Source organism: Choloepus didactylus, chromosome 5 (genome assembly GCF_015220235.1).
Source record: "Choloepus didactylus isolate mChoDid1 chromosome 5, mChoDid1.pri, whole genome shotgun sequence".
Lineage (NCBI taxonomy): Eukaryota > Metazoa > Chordata > Mammalia > Pilosa > Megalonychidae > Choloepus > Choloepus didactylus.
This window is the reverse complement of record NC_051311.1, coordinates 167,965,440-167,973,113: the sequence shown is the minus strand read 5'-3', so window position 1 is coordinate 167,973,113 and position 7,674 is coordinate 167,965,440. Positions and strand designations below refer to the sequence as shown.

The following is a 7,674-nucleotide window of genomic DNA, read 5'->3' as shown; positions in this document are numbered from 1 at the left end:
CAAATATCTGTTTGAGTCCCTGCTTTCAATTTTTCTGGGAATATATACCTAGTAACAGAACTGCTGGGTCATATTGTTATTCTATATTTAGCTTCCTGAGGAACTGCCAAACTGTCTTCCTCAGAGACTGCACCATTTCACAATCCCCCCAGCAATAAATCATTGTTCCTATTTCTCATCTTCTCCAACACTTGTAACTTTTTGCCTTTTAATCATAGCTATTCTAATGGGTGTGAAATGATATCTCATTGTGGTTTTGATTTGCATAGCCCTAATAGCTAGTGATATTAAACATCTTTTCATGTACTTTTTAGACATTTGTATTTCTTCTTTGGAGAAGTACCTATTGAAGTCTTTTGCCCATTTTTACATTGAGTTGTTTGTCTTTTTATTGTTGAGTGTAGGATTTCTTTATATATTCTGGATATTAGGCCATTATTGTATGTGTGTTTTCCAAATAATGTATTCCCACATTCATAATCAACAAAAATAGAAATTTTGAAATTCTTTACAAATTTAGTATCAACTTCCCTTTCTCTACCCCAATCTATCTCCTCATAAACTATTTTATAGATTCTGTTTCTAAGGGTTTGAGTAATTTGTCCCTTCACTTTCAAGACAAAGTCCTTTGGTGCAAAATTTTTTTAATTTTGAGAAAGTCCAATTTATACATTTTTTCTGTTGCTTGTGCTTTGGATGTTTACCACCTTTGTCAGTGACTTAAACATTTGTGTAATTGAAATAATTTGGCCAAATATTGTTGGCATGAACTCAGGGAATATTCTGTGTAGTGAGTGCGTGTGTGTGTATAGAAAGGGGGAAGAGAGAGAGAAAGAGAGAGGAAGGGAGGGAGAGAGGGACAGAGGGAGGGAGAGGGAGAGAGAGACAGAGACAGAGAGAGAGAGAGAGGGAGAAAATTGTCTTTAATTACCCTTCATTCACCCTGGATGACCAGTTCCCTGAGGGCTTAAGCACCAGGTCTCTGGCCTAAAGTATCCATGATACCCAGCACTGCACCTGGCACAGAGATGGCTCTCAAACATTTGTTAAGTGAATGAAGAGATGTGAATTTTCATCAGTCAGGTGTCCACCATATATAAGAACTCATATCACTGATGCTACACCCTTTGATTGCTAGTTTGGTCTTGTCAAAAAGGGTGTTTATGGGAGAATATACTAAATGCTTCAGGGCTGTTGTCCATAAGCTGTATATTAAAATTAACAAACACCTACACAGGTCAGGTAGCAGTGCACTGAAAAATTGCCCAAGCTTTGAGTATCTGTGTATCTCTATATTGAGGTTATCAGACACTTCTGGTGAAGTTTGAAAGTAGAAGCGATTACCTACTCCTTTTGGGCCACTCTCTGATTCTGTTAGCCTCTGCCTTTGCTTTGTGTATGCCCAGCAGCAGCAGGGGCACCTGTTCTACATGGAGCTCAGGCCTCTTCACTTTCTAAATGTCCATCCAGTCCTCCAGACTATGGGGACCTCTGTCTGATTCTCACATCAGTTTGTGGACAAGTCTCTACCCAAGCCACACCTGGGGAGCTGACCCAGGAGGAATCTGGTGTTAGTTGGCTGGCAAGTGGAGCAGAATGGATGTAGGGACTTTAGGATATTATGGAGAGATAGCTCTGTTTCAAAACGGCTAGGTTTCCTGCAGTCATATTGGGCTGATGGCAGTTAAGGAACTCAGTTTAGGTACAGATTGTGGCTGGAAGCTAATGAAGGAAGAGCAATTACCGAGTGTCAAAGAACGTTCTGCAAAGCAGAGGCATCAGACAGCAAGTACAGGTGTCAAGATGGTAGCTGGAGGGTTTAGGAAGCATGATGCCTGCCCATGCTCTTGTCTCCAGCCTGGACATGTCCTATAGGGCACCCTCTGCTGTGCTTGTCTCCCCCAAACTGATGAAATGACCCTCAAAAAGGCAGCTACAACTGAGAAATGAGCATTCTGTATTGTTAGGGACTGGTTTGGGGATGCTCTGCAACTTGGAGCACACCCAGTCTCCAAATAGACAGATTGCTCACCTCTTGTTTGTTCTCATTCTTTGTTTTTACTGCTGCTGCTCCCTCTGCCAGGACTGTCCTCACCTATTCTCTTCCTCTTTCCAAACCCCATCCTTCTTCAGTCCAGCCCTATGTCCCAGGTCTACCACTGAAGCTGCAGCCCACCATGAAGGTCCTTACACCTCAGCATGGGTGGTACAGTTTACTGAGTGTGGTCTGTTTTCCCTTGCTGGCCCCCTTGCTCACATGTAATGTAATATAAATATTCAAGGTCAGTTTCTAACCTTGTGCTTGCATCTCACTCCACATCATCTCAAGCATAGAAGTGGGTGGTATTTGGGGAGTCATGGGTGCTTTGCCCACTCACTAAGAGGAAACAGTGTTTCAGGAGGCTTTGTGGGTACATTTGGCCTACTCCTGTGACTGGACAAATTTAACAACTCTTAGAGAGGGGCTGCATCATGTCATAGTCTGTACAGGCTGGAATCTGCTTCATGACAGAGTTCAGAGGATTTCTGATTTCCCTCCAGATTCTTGGAGCCCATTATGTAGGGTATACATTTACTGATAATAGTTTGTTCATGAATTCTTTAATGTTTAATGAGGGTCTCCTCAGCATCAAGCTCTGGGCTGCTTCCATAGAATAAAACAGTAATTGAGCCACATCCATGCACTGCCCTAACAGTGTCCAGTTTAATGGAGGAAGCAGACAATTAAAGAAGCCAGTATAGTACCTGGGGGTGTGCTGTGATGGGGCAGGTTCAGAGGAGGGTTATCCACCTGGCCTTGGGGCAGGGAGATTCCCTGAAGAGACCACTGATTTGAGGCCTTCCAGTCAAGAAGGTGTCAGCCACATGCTGAGAGGAATTGGGAAGAGCACATGCAAAGGTCCAGAGGCAAGAACAAGTATGACCTCCTTAGAGAAAGAATGAGATTCACTGAGCCTGCAAAGGGGAATGTGAGTGGAGGGAGTTGTGAAGGATAAGGCAGCAGAGGTGAGAAGGGGTAGTGACAGAGTGTGTTGTAGGACACGTGGAGGCTCAAAGTGGTTGCTCAGTTCATGATTGTGGAATAGGAAAGTGGATGAATATGGTCAAGCAGAGGTTATTCTGTTTCCCAGACTGGCATGACAGGGATTCTCAATTTCCTTCTTTATCCAGCCTACAGTTCAAGATTTTTCTCATCTGTCCTTCATATTCTAAGATAGCTTTTTTTTTTTAGGTGGAAAAATGCCTATTGTGACCTGGAGAGGCTCTTGCACATGGAAGGACGAGAAACCTCATAATAAGCCAAACCATAAGTCTGAAAACCAACTGCACCAAACACCGGGTTCCCTGTGGCAGCCACAGCTCCAAAGCAAAGAGGAAATGCCATATGTTCCCAGGCTGGGAGGACCATTGGGCCCTGAAGGTTTTCTTGGCAATACCTGCAGCCCCAGCCAGTGAGCATTACTGGCAGTATTGTCTTCAAAAGCCAAGGACAGCATACACAATCAGAAGAAGAGTTAGACATGGGCAGATGGCGAGAGTGACTTGATTAGCAGGCCCTGTTCTGCAGGAGCTGGATGGGGTCCATGTATCCTCTGTTTCCTGTGCTGGTGGACCCCAGTGCTCAGTTTGGCAGTGAACCACTGCTTTCAAGGTGTTTCAGATGGCTGGGAACTTCCTCATGACAGCCTTCTTATTACTCCACCACGATCACACTACTCTTCCCCAGAACCACAGCATCTGTAGTTCGTCCAATCAAGTCAGCCTATGGGGTATAATTTATGGATGTTCTCAGACCTACTTGCTCCTCTGCCTTAACTTCCCTATTATTATAGTATCTTAGCATTGCAGAACCTCTTAAAATCATCCTTTAAAATAAAATAAAACTATGAATATATATATATATGTGTGTGTGCTCTAGAATGCAATATACCAGAAATGGGTTGGCTATTTCAATGGGAATGTATTAAGTTATAAACTTACAGTTCTGAGACCATGAAAATGTCCAAATTAAGGCATCAAGAGGAAGATACCTTTGCTGAGGGCTGGCTGCTGGCATGTGGGTTCCTCTGTCATATGGAAAGGCACATGGTGACATCTGCTGGTCATTCTCTCCTCATTCTGGTTCCAGTGGCTATCTCCAAATGTCTCAGGGCGTTTCTCTCATGTTCTCTGAGCTCACCGAGTTTCATTTGTATTTTTTTAATTAAATTCAGTTTTATTGAGATATAGACACATACCATACAATCATCCATGGTGTACAATCAACTGTTGATAGTACCATCATATACTTGTGTATTCATCACCCCAATCTATTTTTGAACATTTTCCTTATACCAGAAAGAATCAGAATAAGAATAAAAAGTAAAAAAGAACACCCAAACCACCCCCATCCCACCCTATTTTTCATTTAGTTTTTGTCCCCATTTTTCTATTCATCCATCCATACACTGGATAAAGGGAGTGCAATCCACAAGGTTTTCACAATCACACTGTCACCCATTGTAAGCTACATTGTTATACAATCATCTTCAAGAGTCAAGGCTACTAGGTTGGACATTGATAGTTTCAGGTATGTACTTCCAGCTATTCCAATACATTAAAACCTAAAAAATGTTATGTATATGGTACATAAGAATGTCCACCAGAGTGACCTCTCAACTCTATTTGAAATCTCTCAGCCACTGAAACTTTATTTTGTTTCATTTTGCATCCCCCTTTTTGTCCAGAATGTGTTCTCAGTCCCACAATGCCAGGTCTAGGTTCATCCCTGGGAGTCATATCCTGCATTGCCAGGGAGATTTACACCCTTGGAAACCAGTTCCCTTATGGGGGAAGGGCAGTGAGTTCACCTGCTGAGTCAGCTTAGCTAGAGAGAGAGGGCCACATTTGAGCAACAAAGTGGTACTTAGGGGGAGACACGTAGGCACAATTATAAGAAGGTTTAGTCTCTCCATTGCAGTAATGAGCTTCATAAGGGCAAGCACCAAGATAGAGGACTCAACATACCAAACCACCATCCTCAATGTTGTTAGAACCTCAGCAACAATACAGGTGAGGAATTACAACACTTACACATTTCCCTGCAGCAACTCAGCAGAGCCCTGCATATGTATTTTTGTTCTCTGCCCAAATTACATTGGGATGTGTCACTATTTCACTCTGACCTAACAAACCTACCATATCTCACTTCCTATTCAAAGTTCCATGTAATTGTGATGTTTGAACAAACTGACTGTAGAAGTTATATTGTTTAGAAAATATAGATCCTGCACCAAATAAACATTCCCTGGGTCTCACATGGAAGTTGAAGTTTTAAAACAGAGTCAGTTTAGACCTTTACACTTTGGCCTGATTTGCCCTTGTCTTAACCAGATCTGCTTCTTTTGTGTCTCTAATTGAAGCCTGGGGTCTTTTTTTTTTTTTTTTTTTTTTTTTGGTGCCCAATTTCTTTAATTAAATACAGTTTTACTGAGATATATTCACATACCTTACAATCATCAATGGTGTACAATCAGCTGTTCAAAGTACCATCATATAGTTATGCATTCATCACTCCAATCTATATTTTTTTCAGGAGCATGTTTATTGTGTTGGAGATGATACATCAGGTGTTCTCTGAGCTATAAAGGGTAAAAGGAAATCCTCTTATTAAAAACTGACAAAGGTAAAGGTAAAACATTTTTCACAACAACATGTACCACATACTCAGAAGTAGATCTGGGTTTAATACAAATGACGTAATTCCTAGTCATCTACAGGTACTTTTCTAACTTCATACAGGTAACAAATTAGGCTAAAATGTACTGTAATATTTGGTAGACTTCAGGACCAGTATCCTTAGTACATCACAAAATATATTTTGATATACCAAAGAAGCAACACCTGCAAGTAGGCATTTTAAGTGTAACTAATCTACAGCTACAAAGTTCTACTCTTGACAGCATTTACCTTTTTGGGGAGTCTCCCAGTCTCCAAAGGATAAAAGCAGAGAGTAGAATCAGTATAACATATACACAGAAGTCCATATTGTAAAGGCCATAAAGATTTGCAGCACAGTGAGAAGATGCCTTCTGCTCCTCCACACTGTGTAAAAATTATGTGAATTATGTTGTGTATCTGTTGGTCCACTGGCTATCCTGTCATGTTCTGCTCTGTTGGTCAAATACTGAGTGGCTATGCTTCCAACCAGAGGATCTGCAGGGTTGCAGTCTGTCAGGAGGGAACAAATAGCAAAACCTTTGAGATAGTCAAAGCAGGACTCCAGTTGTCTTTAAGAATGCCCTGTTGATATTGCAGTGATAGATCGTGGTGCAAAAAGTAACCTTTGGTGGTTTCAATGGATAATCTGATGAAAATGTGATATCCAGATACAACACACCACCCTCATATACGGAACCTGGTGGACCAAGTATAGTTGATCTCCATTCATAAATGTCATCTCCTTTAGGCCCAGCACTGCAGTTAGGAGAAGGATCAAGGGTTATTTCAGCTAGCTCCTTCTGAATTCTTTTAGCACTAGTGGATAATTTAGCAGTGGTTTTGCCACAGAGTTTGGTGTTTTTCTTCTGCTGGGTGGCAGAAGATTTTCTTTCTTCTTGTTCTTCAGGCTCCGGAGTGTCTGGGTCTCGCTGGTCCACATCTGAACTACCACTGCTGGTGCTGGGACTCTCATCATCAGACCTTTGCCTATCACTGGACATCTTGGTGTGGGGGAGGGAGAGAGAAAAAACCTTTCCTTAAAGAAAAGGAGGCTGCTGAGGCAGGGAGGGCGGGGGCAGGCAGGGGGCAAGAAGCCTAGGAGGCTCTGGCCGGGGAGTGTGGAACATTGAAAGTCGGAGGGGGTTGTGCAGTGCTGGTGGTGCCTCTCAGCGCCTTTGGAAACAGAAGAGGAGAGGGGATGTCGGGAGCTCTGCAGGGCAAGGGCGTGAACTCCCGGCGAGGCAGAGGGTTAGGGTTAGTCCTCCAATCTATTTTTGAACATTTTCCTTACACCGGAAAGAATCAGAATAAGAATAAAAAATAAAAGTAAAAAAGAACACCCAAATCATTGCCCCCATCCCACCCTATTTTTCATTTAGTTTTTCTCCCTATTTTTCTGCTAATTCATCCATACACTCGATAAAGGGAGTACAGTCCACAGTTTTCACAATCAAACTGTCAACCCTTCTAAGCTACATTGTCATAAGTTGTCTTCAACAGTCAAGGCCACTGGGTTGCAGTTTGAAAGTTTCAGGTATTTGCTTCTAGCTATTCCAATACATTAAAACCTAAAAAGTGTTATCTATATAGTGCGTGAGAATGTCCACCAGAGTGACCTCTTGACTCCATTTGAAATCTCTCAGCCACTGAAGCTTTATTTCATTTCATTTTGCACCCCTCCTTTTGGTCAAGAAGATGTTCTCAATCCCATGAAGCCAGGTCCACATTCATCCCTAGTAGTCATATCCTGCATTTCCAGGGAGATTTACCCCCTGGGAGTCAGGTCCCATGTAGGGAGGAGGGCAGTGAGATCACCTGCTAAGGTGGCTTAGAGAGAGAGAGGGCCACATCTGGGCAACAAAGAGGCACTCGGGGGAGACTCTTAGAAACCATTATAAGCAGGTTTAGCCTCTCTGTAGTAACAAGCTTCATAAGGGCAAGCCCCAAGACAGAAGGCTCAGTATACCAAGCCAC

At 42.5% G+C, this 7,674-nt stretch overlaps 1 pseudogene; it reads right to left on the bottom strand.

Annotated features, from left to right (window-relative positions):
• Positions 1–6,104: 6,104 nt before the first annotated feature.
• On the bottom strand, positions 6,105–6,701 carry LOC119534694 (annotated as a pseudogene).
• Positions 6,702–7,674: the final 973 nt, after the last annotated feature.